Below are 16,221 nucleotides of genomic sequence, written 5' to 3' on the forward strand. Positions count from 1 at the left end.
TTTGGAACATATCATACATAGCGGGGTCGATGTCATCTTTCTTGTTCTGACCCTGTCCCCTGGCCGATTTGGGAGAGCTCATCCCTCCCACCTCACTGTCGCTTAGTTGAGGATCTATTTCTTTTCCTACTCTTGTCGTGGCCATTTTCAAATATCAACTCTCTCTGCAGAGGAAAGTGGAGGTTTTTTAGACCAAAGAAACCTTTTTGGAGAAGTTTTGACAAGAGGAAGGATTTATGTTGGAATCTAAAAATTGTATCCCATTACTAGGGATTGAGTCGCCACAAAATTTGTGACAATTGCGTTGTTCACTCTACGAGGGAGAGTAACCAACTAAAAATATGAAAGAAAATACCATTTTGAAAAGGATATCTCTTGACGGAAAGAGATTTTTATGAAAATATAAACAAGAATATAAAAACATAAGAGAATAAAAGGAAAAATGGAATTTGAGAATAAATGGTAAGGATTTAAAATTTGAAGAACTTGCAGGCAGGATCAGAAGAATTTTTAAAGAAATTTTAGAAGGAGAAGAAGAAGAGAAAAATACACCTGGGTTTTGAAATCAAAGAGAAAATTTTGAAATATATACCCAGGGTTTTGGAAAATATAAGGAAGATATAAAATATCATACAATCACAGATATACAAGCAAGGATGCACAAACAGCATTCCCTAAGGCTGACTCTATATGCAATATTTGAAATGGCTGATAGGACCTTAATCCTAACTCTAAGATTTATATCATCTGATTCCAATCAAGGTAAGCCGATATACTCAAGTCGAAGCTCGAAGTACGTGGCATATAAGATATCTCTCCGGTTCTAAGGTAAAGGCTTCCCAACATCCTTGAGCACCTACCGATATACCTCGGACTATGGCCCTTAGGTACGTGGTAGGGGGGCGCGAACCCAAATAAGTGGTCCAGTTGTGAGGCGCTCTCCCGAACTATGGTTCAGTGAGACAGCCTAGCAACGTGAAGACCGGGACAATATAGGTAGGGATGTTTTCAGAATATGATCAACATGCAATAAAATCAGAAGGTTCTAATGCAAATCCTAAAGAGATAGAATTTAAATGAATAGAAGCATACACTTGCATACATTGTTTGCATTCAATCCCTAAAATTGAGGAGAGTTATATTTTAAGACCTAAGTCTAATGTGAACATGGATAATCTCCTCAATATGGTCCTACCAAACCATACTTAGATCCTATATGCAATGATGTCAGCTTAGGACAGAGTCTAGGCTCCTAAGGTTAACATGGAAATGTAGCTGACATATGTTTAGAATAAAGACTTAGATTATATAAAAGCAAAGCAAAGGCATAGATCCAACCGGACGAAGACGAGTCCCATCTCGGTCGCCAAAACTGTGATCATCGCAAAATTTTTCCTATTCTCTTTTGGTTTCTCTCTCTTCCTTCTCTTTTCCTTTTCTAACCTCTATTCTCCTCCTTTTTGAAGGGAGTGGAATAAAAGAAAGAACAGAAAGAGACAAGAGAAAAGAAAGAAAGAAAGAGAGAGAAGAGGAACTATTTTGCGGGTTTTCACTTGACCTTAATTTGAAAATATTTAGAAATTTAACTCGCCTCCGTTTTGAAAATTTGCGATAAAATGGAGAGACGGGATTCGCTCGTTGGTACGAGGTTCGACCGTTCCTGGCGCCTTTACCAGGGGTAATCGAACCAAGGATCGAATCTATGCCTTTTGCTTTGCCTAAATATCATCTAAGGATTTATTCTAAATCTAAATGCATAAAGAATCATGCTTGTGCAATGCAAAATGTATGCTCTTTTGAAAAACATGTTTTTAAGATTTCCAAGTATTCTGAGATGAACTTGATAAGGGAGTGAAGAAATGGTTGAATCTAACTTAGAACTTGAGATAGATCAGAGAAGTTCTAAGTCTTTTGAAGTAAATCGGAGTTGGAAAAATAAATCTTGATTTTGAGAAAGAATGTTTTGAAGCTTTGAAATGAAAGGAAATGAAGTTTCAAAGTCAAAATCGACTTTGAATTTTAGATTTGAATTTAGAAAAGGAAATGAATACTTGAGATGGAATTGAATTTGGATTTTTAAGTTTGGAATGGATCTGAGGTAATCAAATGATATTTAAGAATAGAAATGGATGAGATCTGAAAATGGAATTGGATTTGAAATCTAGAATTGGGAATGGAATTGGATCTAAAGAGGGATTTAAGATCTGAGATCTGATATCCGAGATAAAATTGGATTCTGGATCCTAAGATGGATTTGGATCAGAAGTCTAAGATCCAACATGTGATTGAATTCTGGATCCTAAAATGGAACTGGATCTGAAGTCTAAGATCCAAAGTGAAATTGGAGTCTGGATCCTAAAGGAGAATTGGATCTGAAGTCTGAGATCCAAAAGTGGAATTGGACTCTGGATCCTAAAGAGGATTTGGATCTGAAGTCTGAGATCCAATATGAGTGTTGAATCCTGGATCCTAAAGAGGAATTGGAGTTTGTTAAATTCAGAAGATGAATCAAGAACTTCCAGTTTTAAAAAAAATGAAATTTAGAATTTGAATCTTGAATATACAGTGAATTTCAAAATCAAATTAGACCTTGAATTTTGAAGTTTGAATTTGAAATTTAGAAGATGAAGGGAATCTCAAAGTTAAATTGAACTTTGGATTTGATTTGGAGTATTTGAACATAAATGAATTTGGAATTTCAAAGTCAAATTGAACTTTGAAATCTGATTTGAATTTGAATATAAAAATGACTTTGAAATCTCAAAGCTAAATTGAACTTTGAGATTGACAATGAAATTGATTTTGAAAATGAAAAGAATGAATTGGATTTTATAAGAATTGAAGATAGATTGAGGAAGATATTTACATCACTTGGAGTTTTTGAAAAAGGAGTTTTGAAAGTATGATGCAGTTCTATCTTAAATGATGAATGAATTTGAATTTTTGAAATTTGGATTTTGAAAAGCTATTTCATTCTTTAAATGTATTAAAATAAGATTGAAAACATAATACATCCTTGACTATGGTCATTGAATGTATTATATAATAATCTATATTTAAATTCAGGTGAAGAATGAAACACATTTGGTGCTTTTATAGAATTTAAAATGAAATTAACTCTCAATATACCCTGACTATGGCCATTGGTATATATTTTGAATTAATTTTAAGTTAAGTTCTGATAAAAGGAGAAAATATTTAAGGAAAATATGATGAATTTTGAAAACGGATCCAGTGTGGATCCAGTGTTATTTCGTAAAAGATAAAAATCCTAAGTTTTGTCCACACCCTGACTATGGCCATTGATGTGGATCATCAACTTAAGATAGATTTACCTCTTACGAAGTGGTGCACGTGCCATTCATGTTTCACCAATGTGAGATTTTGAGAAATAAATGAAAAGATGTATGGAAACAGGCAATTTATGATTTTATAATGCTCATTCATTCTACCTAAGACGGGAAATGTAAATTCTTATTCAAATCTAACTATTACAACTTGAATCTGGTTAAAATATTGAAAGAATCTCCAAGAAGGTAGATATTTTCATGTATTTCCTGCAAAATATTGAGTTAGCATAGGATAAGATATGGAAATATACAAAAAAAACCGAAAAATACCCTATGAAGGGCCAATGTTCACATGGTTATGCTTATGATGAAATGTAAATATACCTACGACTATACAATGGAGAAATCTATCTACTTTGATGCATAGATTCATGAAAAGGATTATATAAACGTATATATATGGTATACTAGACTAGTGAGAAAGTGTGTTAATGAATATATACAAAGGGGTATGAATATGCAACATGCTTATACAGGAGTGGCAGCAGGTCGGGTGCAGGGATGGATGAAAATCAATTGATACACAAACATCATAACAGAAATTTCAACATCGGGTGATTTCATTGATGGATCAAAATCGATTTCATAAGGAACTGATGGTGCGATCTAGGATGAACCAGAGTAACAGATCTCTTGGTGAGGCCCTTCTGGTTTCTTTGTACAATGATGATGAATAGTAGTTATACTTTGAGGATTACTTTCACAGCTTGATCCACCAGCATGGGGAAATAAACTACCTTGGGATCGACCTCAGGCTTGATGTAATTACTGAGGATTTTGTACTAACCTGCTGGCTTTGAATGGTGGCCTGGTAGTGAGGAAAAAAGAGGTGGCTAATGAGCTGAGGGGCAGCTGGATAATGCCATGAAAAGATATGACAAGATGGGGGAAGATGGTGGTACGCATGGCAGCTCTTTACGTGACTGCAGATGTAAGAAGAAGCATAATCATGCTTCTTTTTCTGTACTGCTGTAGGCTCAAAGGAACTGCAGTTTTGCTGCAAATAAAACTATAGCTGAGATTGGGATGGGGAATGGGAGTGAACTAGATGAGTGAAGTGGCGAAATGTGGCAAATGATAAGCAGCTGAACATGGTGACAGCAAGGTGTGTTGCAGCAAACGTAAGTGGTGCTAGTGTGGCAGTAGTTGCAGGAAATAGTGTTGATGGTATTGAAGGCTGGGCAAGGTGAAGTATACGTGAGGTGTGGGGTAATAAGATGTATTTTTGTGCAACAGGCTACAACAATGTTCAGCATTGTTGTAGATATCTAAAGAGAAAGAAAATACAGTAATGCACTGGCGCTGCTGTAGATGATGAACATTGTGCAGGTAAGTGAATACTGAAAGTAGGTGATGGCCATAAGGTAGGTGTGCAAGGGTGAAGAAGTGTAACACAAGGTGATAAAATGGAAGTGGAAGGCTATTGTGCAACAGGTAAAGGGGTATGTAGCAGTGAAAAACAGTGATATTATGTGGTAGCTGGTGTGTGCACAACGGAAAGTGTTGACAAGAGATATGCAGATGAGTGTACAGGTGGTATGAACATTGGGATGGAGAAGCGAAATGGTGTGATGTTGTGTAAGTGAAGTGAGGTGATGTTGTAACAATACACCTAAGAAGCTCCAATCACTAAAATTTTCTGTGAAGTGCGGGTGATGTACTATAGGTGATTGGGTGTGAAAGTGTAAGTGAAGAGGTGATAGGTGGTGTAGGACAGTAACTAATGTCAGTGGAGGTGCTTGTGAAGCAAAGGGACGACTAACAGGTGCTATATGACAGGTAATGGATAAGTATGTGGTTGGACTAAGCACATATAAAAAAAATTACATACCGCATACAAGAAAGAAGAAAAATAAAAATAAAAAAAAGGGGAAATGCTCTGTAAGTTATGGCTGGTGCTTGTTACTAAGGGAGATGGAGCGAGTGATAGTGTAGAGGCAATGTGCTAGGAAAAAGGTGAAGTTGAGTGTATGGTGATGTGCCACATGCTGCTGAAGATGAAATGACAAGCACGAATGGTGAATACAGTGTAAGAAATGCAAGTGTGGGCACATGTATTGATATGAATATTGACAGCAATTGCAAATGCAATAACATATCATTTTCTGCAAAATGGCTTCATCAACAATAACTGATTGGCCTTGGCAGCAGCGGATCAATGTGTTGATTTTAGCATGAGTTCATTGGTAAATCGTCAGAAACATGAATTGTCAACTAACAAAATCACTTCACGGTAACCATATTCCCTCTTTCTTTTTTTTTTAGCAGCATCCACTTTGATGCACTCAGTCAGCTCATCAGGTTCTGAGCATTTGGTTTCTGAAGCTGGAAACTTTAATTGCACCTCTGGGCAAAAAATCAAACAACAAACTGACCATACATACTTCCACTACAATGGATGCGTAACTCTGCTGGAGTTCTTAATTATAAGCCGCAAAACCAGGAAAATAGGGACCGCTGCATCATGCCATCTGTGAAGCATACATCCCTCAACAACAAAAAAAAAAAAATGATAACAATCCAGAAATTGTATGCATTGCACGTATTACACAGAGTGAAAAGTTGAAACCACACAGGACTAGAGATTTTCCTGTATTGTTCCCATTATATGCAACAAATTTGATATGATAAAGCAACGAATTCTAGACATTCCCCATCAACTTACCATTATACGCAGGAGCCAAATCTTACAGGAGATGGAAACTTCATCATATTAGAGTTTCAAACTAAGGTTATATGATAATAATAAAAGGGACGCCTAGCAAATGTTGTTGCTGCATCACCCAGCACAGGCGTGCTCTGATTATTGCGGGATTGAATCCAATCCTGGCATGTGAGAAATGCAACAAACGACTAGCTTGCAGAACCTAAATCAGAAAATCTCAGACATATCGGTGAGAATGAGGTCAACAATGAAATGCTGGATCAAATCAAAGATGAATAAAATGGATTGGATATAATACTGAGGATTGTATGCAAGCGAACACCTATGAATGAGGTATATTACGGAAGGAAAAGGTGCAAAATCATCGGATCTAACCTGTAATGGCATAAACAAGTATTTGAAAGAAAAGAAAAAAAAAATTTTCAGGAACGAATGGTAAAGAAATGGAAAATCGATACCATTAGTAGAACATTAAGGTCAAAAATAAAATAAAATAAAGTAAAATAAATAAAAAGCAATGGAAACAGGAAACTAAAGGAAATTTGTAAATGGAAAAGTCCAGGAAAATGGAAATCAAATGTAGGAATGAAGACATTCCATTAATTTTGCACCATGTAGATCGGTCTTACCATCAGCAAACCGACATTGCGGGAGGTGCTTCAACAAGAGAAAGACAAATAAAATAAAATAAAAGGGGAAGTAAGGAAATCAGAAACTACAGGAGGTGAAATGGGAACTCGACAATCATAAAAGAATCGAAACCGAAAGAGGAAAGGTAAGATAAACTTATATATAAATTGATATTCATAACATAGATGAATCGGCGATGCCATTGCGAGGCATCGTCGGTCATCAGCATGTAAGAATAGATAAAAGAAAGTCTAATATAAACTTTATACAAGGATAAACATCAGAAATGATTTATATCGATGCAGAAACATAGATGATAAAGATGAAAATAAAGAGAAAAGAACCCCAAAAACAGGCGTTAAAATTTCATGAGGATCAGGAGATACCAGGGGTAGGTGAAGAATTCTTACTTGATTACAGAAGTTCTGAAGGAAGGAAAGAGAAAGTAGTCAGGAGAAAAGTGGGAAACAGATGCTTTTGTAGTTCTCGTACTTCACTGATGTTCGATCAATCGGATTGCTTGAAAATCCAGGAGTGGTGAGAGCGGATCGTGAAGAAGGAAGGAAGTGCAAATGGGGAGGGGTAGAAGACGATCAAGAAGAGGGCAATGAGAAGAGCACATGGGGAGGCAGAAGACGGATCCGAATCTTTTTGTGTGCTCTCCTCTTAAAGGGAAAGAGGAGCCTTCGAGAGAGGGAGGTGGTTAAAGATCAGGGGCTGAGGGAGAAGGAGTTTGTTTTGAGGATGAAGGGTATGCAAGGGAGAGGGGAAGTGCGCGGGATTGATTCGTTGTGGATTTTCCAAAATTTCCAAAAGAAGACCCCCTTTGAAAGAATTTTTGTAAAAAGAGTGGTTCAAGAGAGGTTTTTGGCAAAAATTCAATTTTTCAAATTTTAAAACCTTTGCTTTTCCCAGTCTTTTCGATTTTTGCATCATTTTCCATTTTTTTGTAGTTTTGTAGTAGAAAGCTAAGATTTAAAAAGAATACTAAGTTTTAAACACTAGAATTTTTTTTGTATTTTTTTGAGAGATATTTACAAAAGTATTTTTCTGAGAATTTCCGACCATTTCGGGGAAATTTCTTCAGAAGAATGGGTTTGGACCCAGATTTTGAGAAAATGTTCGAGTTTTGACACTTGAATCGAGAAATACAATGTGGTGGATCCAAACGGATGTTGAATGGACTGTCCGAGCTATTTAAAGGCTATTTTTGGTATTTTCTATAATTTAAATTTAAAATTTGAACAATGAGACTCGGATTTAGATCTGGACAATGGATCCAGATCCGAAATCAATTTAAACATATAAAATGAATTTAATTTCAGTATAACTTGAGAAATGAACTAGAATTTATATTCAAAAGTGGCTTAATTTCTCAGAAAATGATATTAAGGGCAAAAAGGGAATATTTAAAAGATTTTGAAAAATTTGGGGTGTTTACAGGGCCTTCTGGTTGTAGGAATCCCATTACAGCCAGGTCTCCTGGACCATGATATAGTAGGGGTTTTATGTCTTTTAAAATCAGGATGTTGTTCCTATGTTGCATTGCTCAAAACTATGGAGTCAAGACACTATTAGCAGCACAACGTTCACTGTGTATAGCATATCCCAAGGCCCACCTTCAGCACCTTCTCCTTGAAGGTCAATGGACATAACCATCATCCACCTTGGAAAGATCCCAATTATCCTAGAGATGAACTAACAAAGCTTAATTTGGTCAGAACTAACTACTCACCTACAGTCTAATATGATTGTTCAGAATCATAACTCGGTTTACTATAAAATGTTGATCCAGCCTCAAGTTTTGATTTCATATAAGTGTCTTGCCTATGGAATAACATCATTCCTAAGCCCTAGATGTAAGTAATTTCCTTCCTTTCTCTCTCTTATCAGGTTACAAATTTTTATCAGATTTTAGCCTAAGGAGATCTGTAATTTCATACCTTAATCCTATAGGCACAAGTATTTGTATAAGCTCATTTACCATATGAACATATCAATTCCTGATTTTACTGTAAAATATATTGAGCTACCGTTTGAAATTAGACCTTAAGATACTGTAAGATTTATGTTCTGATTAGGTTTTGATTCAATATTGTATATCATAGGTTATTCACCCCCTTATCAAGTCATTATCTTTATATATACCATGACATCCACATCATTATGACATCCTTCACACATTATCCCTCTCTTTGCCATTCATACCTCTAGTACTTAGATACTTACAACATCTACACAGTTCCATCACATCCATGTTATTTCCTGTCATAAACACCCAACGGCTATAGCCTCTTCATCTTCACATCAATCCAATAAAGGCTGGAATGTTCCTTTTCATAACATGTCTTCATCATCCCTAGGTACATACATTTTTTTTTATCAGTCTTCATATGGCCCATAGGTAATACATACACATTTCCTTCTCGGTCTAGGTATGACCGTTAGCATATTGTATATATTCTTCACTTAGAGCAAGCATAAGCATTTGCATTAAAATGGAATGACTTCCATCACCTTTTCCATGTGCTAATTTCGGTTTTGCAGGAATTAGGTGGAAAATCTGTTTTCCTTTTACTTTAGGAAAATTTAAATTTCATTCTAAATCAAGATTGTAATAGCTAGATTGTAATGAGAATTTATATTTCAAGCATTATTAGATTAGAATGGATGAGCATATAAACAACATTTGTTTCATTATTTTCCTTTATTTCTCAAAATCTCACAAATGGAGACACGAATGGCACGTGCACCATTTCGTAAGAGGTAATTGATCTTAAGTTGATGATTTGCATCAATGGCCATAGTCAGGATGTAAACAAAACTTAAGAATTTTATCTTTTATAAAATAACACTGGATCTTTTTCAAAATTCATCATGTTTTCTTTAAATATTTTTTTTCTTTTATCAGAGTTTAGCTTAAAATTAATTCAATACGTATACCAATGGCCATAGTGAGTGTATACTGAGAGTTAATTTCATTTTAAACTCTATAAAAGCACCAAAAGTGTATTTTATTCTTCACTTGAATTTAGATATGATTATTATATAATACATTCAATGACCATAGTCAGGAGTGTATTATATCATTAATCTTATTTACATTCATTTAAAAAATGAAATACGATTTTTCAAATCCAATTTCAAAAATCTTAAATTCATCCATCATTTAGGATAGAACTACATCATATTTTCAAAATTCATTTTCAAAAACTCCAAGTGATGTAAATATCTTCCTCGATCTATCTTCAATTCTTATAAAATCCAATTCATCCTTTCATTTTTCAAATTCAATCTCAAAGTTCAATTTAACTTTGAGATGTCAAAGTCATTTTTTATATTCAAATTCAAATCAGATTTCAAAGTTCAATTTGACTTTGAAATTTCAAATTCATTTTATATTCAAAACTCCAATCAAACTCAAAGTTCAATTTAACTTTGAGATTCTTGATTCATCTCCTGATCCCAAATTCTAACTTCAAAATTTAAAGTCCAATTTGACTTTGAAATCCATTTGTATATCCAAAATTCAAATTCTAAACTTCAAATTCAAAGTCCAAATTGACTTTGAAATTCAAAGTCCAAATTGACTTTGAAATTCATCTGTATATCCAAAATTCAAAATCTAAATGAAATTTCAAAGTTTAAATTAACTTTGAAACTTCTGACTCATCTTCAAATTCAAAACCAAGTTCATCTTCCAAATCCAAAAATCAAAGTTTGAGATCGTTCCTGAATCTCAAAAGCTTGGCCTTTTCTAAGTTTTAACTTCAATCTGGGTTTTCAAAACCCAGATCCTTACTCAAAAGTCCCATTTTGGACTTTCAAAAACCCAAAATCCATTCTAGGATCCAGAATCCAAATTTCACCTTGGATCTCAGACTTCAGATCGAAAAATTCCTTTAGGATTCAGAATCCAAATTCACTTTGGATCTTAGACTTCAGATCCAAATCCACTTAGGATCTAGAACCCAGTTCCACTTTGGATCTCAGACTTCAGATCCAAATCCATTTTAAGGTCCAGAATTCAACCACACTTTGGATCTCAGACTTCAGATCCAATTCCATTTTAGGATCCAGAATCCAATACTACTTTTGGATCCCATCTTCAGATCCAATTCCATTTAGGATCCAGAACACAACTTCCGTCTTGGATCTCAGACTTCAGATCCAAATCCATTTTAGGGTCCAGAATCCAATTTCACTTTGGATCTCAGATTCCAAAATCCAAATCCATCTTAGGATCCAAAACCCAATTCTAGACTTCAAACCCAATTCCATTTTCAGATCTCATCTGAACTTCCTAAATCCGTTTCTATTTTTAAATACCATTTGATTTTCCCAGATCCATTCTAAGATTCGAATTCAATATCACTCCAAAATTTCATCTTTTTCTCCTAAATCCATGATTAAATTCAAAGTCCATTTTTTACTATGAAACTTCATTTCCTTTTATTTCAAATCTTCAAATCCTTCTTCTCAAAATCAAGATTTATTCTTCCAACTCTGATTTACTTCAAAGCCTTAGAACTTCGATGATTTATTACAAGTTCTAAGTTAGATCACTTCTTCACTCTACTATCAAGTCTATCTCAGAAATACTTGAAAATTTTCAAAAACATCTTTCAAAAGAGCATACATCCTTGCATTCGCACAAGCATGATTCTTTGTGCATTTAGATCTTTAGGATAAATTCTTAGATGATATTTAGGCAAAGCAAAAGGCATAAATTTGATCCTTGGTTCGATTACTCCTGGTAAAGGCGCCAGAAACGGTCGAACCTCGTACCGACGAGCGAATCCCGTCTCTCCAATTTTCCCGCAATATATTTCAAAACGAAGGCGAGTTAAATTTCTAAATATTTTTCAAATCAAGGTCAAGTGAGACCGCGCAAAAGAGTTCCTCTTCTCTCTTTCTTTTATTTTTCTCTCTTCAAAAAAAAGGAAAATAGAAGTTAGAAAAGGAAAAGAGAAGGAAGAGAGAGAAACCACAAGAGAGGAAAAATTTTGCGATGATCACAGGTTTGGCGACCGAGGTGGGACCCATCTTCGTTCGGTCGGAAATATGCCTTTGCTTTGCTTTAATATTTTCTAAGTCTTTATTCTTTCTATGTCAGCTATATTTTCCATGCAAACCTTAGGAGCCTAGACTCTGTCCTAAGCTGACATTATTACATATAGGATCTAAGTATGGTTTGGTAGGACTATATAGAGGAGATTATTCCATGTTCACATTAGACTTAGGTCTTAAATACAACTCTCCTCAATTTTAGGGATTGAATGTAAACATTGTATGCAAGTATATGCTTCTATTCATTTGAATTCTATCTCTTTAGGACTTACATTAGAGCCTTCTAGATTTATCTGCATGTTGATCATATTTTGAAAACATCCCTACATATATTGTCCCGGTCTTCACGTTGCTGGGTTGTCTCACTGAACCATAGTTCGGGAGAGAGCCTCACAACTGGACCACTTATTTGGGTTCGCGACCCCCTACCACGTACCTAAGGGCCATAGTCCGAGGTATATCGGTAGGTGCTCAAGGATGTTGGGAAGCCCTTACCTTAGAACCGGAGAAATATCTTATATGCCACGTACTTCGAGCTTCAGCTTGAGTATATCGGCATACCTTGATTGAAATCAGATGATCTAAACCATAGAGTTAGAATTAAGGTCCTACAAGCTATTTCAAATATGGCATTTAGAGTCAGCCTTTAGGGAGTGTTGTGTGTGCATTCTTGTTTGTGCAGTTATGATTGTATAATATCTTCTTGTATGCTCCTGTATATATCAAAACCTTCTTTAAAACCCTGGGTATACTATTCAAAATTTCCCTCTATTTTCGAAAACCCCAGGTGCATATCTTCCCTTTACCTACATTCTTTTCTCTTCTGTATGTCAAAAATTTTCTTTAAAACCCTAGAAAGTCTTTTTCTAAGTCCCTTGATCTTTCCAGGATTCATGTCTGTCCTCTGCTTTCATCAAAAGTCTATCCGTAAGTCCTGCAGTCTATCTAATTCTCTCTTTCTCTTGCCGCAGTATCATTCTGATGGCATCCGAATCTCCCGATGCTATCTTTCCCAGGGATAATGTCTTTTGCCAAATAAGAGATGGAACCCCAGATCATCGGGTTATCCAGTCTCGTTCCTTCTTCCCTCGGTGGTATTATTCCTGGTTCGCCACCTTCTCGCGTATGTTCCCAGACCACTTGGATGATTGTGGATTGGAGATGGCATCGACAGTTGGCAAGCGAACCATCAACGGCAGTCTAATTCAAGCTATGGCAGAACGGTGGAATCCGCGTACCTGCACATTTTGGTTTCCATGGGGAGAGTGTAAACACCCCAAATTTTCATTCACCTCTCCAACATTTCCATCAAGCATCAGCATCCAGCCTCTGAAATCGCCGGAGGGCAAAATGGTCATTTTCTGAGCTCAAACCTTGCAAAAGTCTAAATTTCATCTGGAACTCTCAAAATTTCTCTATTTTAGATCAGATGTTCAAAATTTTATTCCTGACAGGAGACAGACATCTCCATGTCTTGGTTCAAGATTCTATTGCATAAGACATGACATTGCATATCATTGCATGAGCATTTCATATCACTTTACTGCATAGCATGTCATTTCGAGGTCAAGAACTCTCGATTTCAAAATTTTCAATCCAGATTTGAATTTCAACTCTTTTCAAAATTGATTTCAAAACCCTGGGTCTTCAAAATTTTCAATTCTTCCCATTTTACCCCCAGGGCTCTGAATTTCAAAATAGTTTCTCAGGAAAACGATCTGGATAGTTTTCAATATGGATTTCAGCCACTTCACCTCAGATTTTGCCCTTTTGACAATTTCAAATATCTTCCTTTTACAAAATTGCCCTACAGGGGCCAACTCTTTTCAAAAATTTATGTTTTATCAATTAGTCCAGATTTTATGAAAATGCCAAAAAGAGGTTGTTGTCTTGTCCTTATTTCAATAAAGGAGCAATGTGGGATCCACACTGAGGTGGTGTCACACAGGCTTTTCTTTTGAAAAATCTGAATTTTGAAAAACCCAAAAATATAGGAGCCTTGTCCCCTGGATTGGTGCCACTTGTCTTTTTCTCTCTCCTCCCATTTCTATGCCAAGTGTCAGTGTGGGGCTACCTTAAGAAGTCACCACATGTCATCCCATTTATCTGCCATGTGTCAGCATCCACCATCTTCACCCTGCACCATGTGTCATTCCAAAGATCACTCTGAGATGCCAAGTGTCATAGGTTGTCCTGTCCAGAAAAAGTGGAGCTTGTCTCCTCTGAGGTGGCGCCATTTGAAGTTTGTCTCCTGCAGAGGACACATGGCATCCTCTACTCTTTTCACAAAAAGCAGATGACATGTGTCATTCTCTGCTCTTCTCAGAAAAAGTAGATGCCATGTGTCATTTCCTGCTCTCTTCAGAAAAAAGCTAGAATTCAAACATTCAAATCCCTCCAGAGGTGGCGCAAATCCTGAACTTCACCTTTTCCATTTTGTCTGAGATGGCGCCACATGGCTTGGACCTCATTCTCTTCCCTCTGCCACGTGTCAATCTCTGCTTCTTTCAGAAAAAGCAGGATGACACATGTCTTTCCCCTACTTTTCTCAGAAAAGTAGATGACACGTGTCATGCCTAGCTTCCTTCAGAAAAAGTAGAGGACACATGTCACCCTTGGCTTTCTTCAGAAAAAGCAACCATTCAAAAATTTTCAGACAAGAGCTAGCTGGCGAAAATCCTGGAGTTCTACCTTTTTCTACTTTGAATATAAGGGTGCCACATGTCCCTTGCTTTTCCCTTCTGCCACATGTCATTGTAGGAGCCACTCTGAGGAAATGCCACGTGTCCACTCTCCATTCCTCCAGGGCCAACCTCCACTTGAAATTCAAATTCTCCTCTGAGGTGGCACCATTTAAGAGAACTCCTCCAGACAGCTGACACTTGTCTGCCACATGTCCAGACCTCCCTGCATCAGAAAAAGTAGAAACCCCCCTTTGAGGTGGCGCATTCTGCTTCCTCCATTCCTATTCTCCTTCCACATGGCAGTGTGGAGCAACTTGGAGGGGGCGCCACATGTCAGCCTCTCCTTTCCTGCAGAAAAGCAGAATTTGAATTCCTCTAAGGTGGCATAGTCTGCTTCCTCCACTCCGGTCCTTCTGACACATGTCAAGAGCCTCCAGAGGTGGTGCCACATGGCATGCTCCTATTGTCTCCAGCTTTACACCTCAAAACACCTTTTGAGGTGGCGCCAATCCAGAGCCCCACTTGGCTTCATTCTTTTTATTTATTTTATTTTTTTAATAAAAATAGCCCCATGAGGTGGCGCCACCTGAGGGCTCCCTACAAAAGGCAATTTTGAATTTCAAACTCCAAGAGAGCACCCTCTGAGGTGGCGCAATCTGGGAGCTTCCTGCAGAGAAAATCAAGAAAGCTTTTTGAAAACATCCAAATTCCTCTGCTAAGGTGTCTCACCCACAAAATTCTCATTTTTTATTTTCTCAAAAATCCAAGTGGCACCCTCTGAGATGGCGCCACATGGAGGGCTCAGATTAAGCCTCTTTGAATTTCAAAATTTTCCAAAAGTTCTATAAAAACAAGGCTCCATGCCCAGCTTAGGGAGCTTCTTTTGGACTTTGAAATTCGACCTAGACTTTCTTCAGAACCCGATTTTTGAACCTTGGAATTCACGCCCCCTTTGGGCTCAATAAAGAAGGTGCAGTGGGTCGATCTTGGTGAATCATCCGAAGCCCGGAGCGAAGGATGAACAAAGCCCTTGGTAGCCGTACCTTTCAAGAGTTTCAAAGCTGCATAACGAAGCAAGGTGCACCTCTTTTCCTCTTGATTTCATGTCATGATTTGATTCGGGTGTCGTTTGAAGAAAGAGCTCATCCGAGGAATGGATTGAGCTATTCTCATAAAACGACAAATATAAAAATACATGATTATGCTTCCTTGATGATTTTTAGCATTCATGCATTTAGCTAGATTTAATTGGAATTTTATTTCGTTAATTTAGCATGTTTCATGAGTTAATTAGGATTAATTTAGCATTTATTTCAATTTTGTTCAGTTTCAGCAGTTCTCTGTTTCTGTCAGTCCGTCCACACGCCATTTCATGCATGTAATTTTTGTTAAAAAATCCAAAACAATCATGGAATGCGCCCTTAAGAGTCCCTAGAAATGTGCCAAAAATTCGAAACCATTTTAATTCGTTTACTGTGGTAAACGTTCAAAAAGGTGAGTCGGGTTTTACTACCCGGGATGCATTTTAAATTTTTATTTCCGACTTGTAAAATCGAGACCTCCCTCATGGGAGATCTGATTTTTTATCCGAAAGATGTTCTGAACTCGGAAGGATGTCTAGTTTTTAACCTGATTTTTCAGATTTTCTGACTTTTTTTTATGTCTGACAAAAATCCAAGAGTGCGGGACACGTGTCAGAGCCTGATTTGGGCCTCTGAAACTTTGGATCGACTTAGGCTATGGGTTCTCTTTGGTTATTGCTCCAAATCCAAATCTGTAAAAAATGAATATTATTTCCGAGATGTCCTCTGTTTTCATACGA

This window comes from Nuphar pumila, chromosome 13 (assembly GCF_984573655.1).
Source record: "Nuphar pumila chromosome 13, dmNupPumi1.hap1.1, whole genome shotgun sequence".
Taxonomy (NCBI): domain Eukaryota; kingdom Viridiplantae; phylum Streptophyta; class Magnoliopsida; order Nymphaeales; family Nymphaeaceae; genus Nuphar; species Nuphar pumila.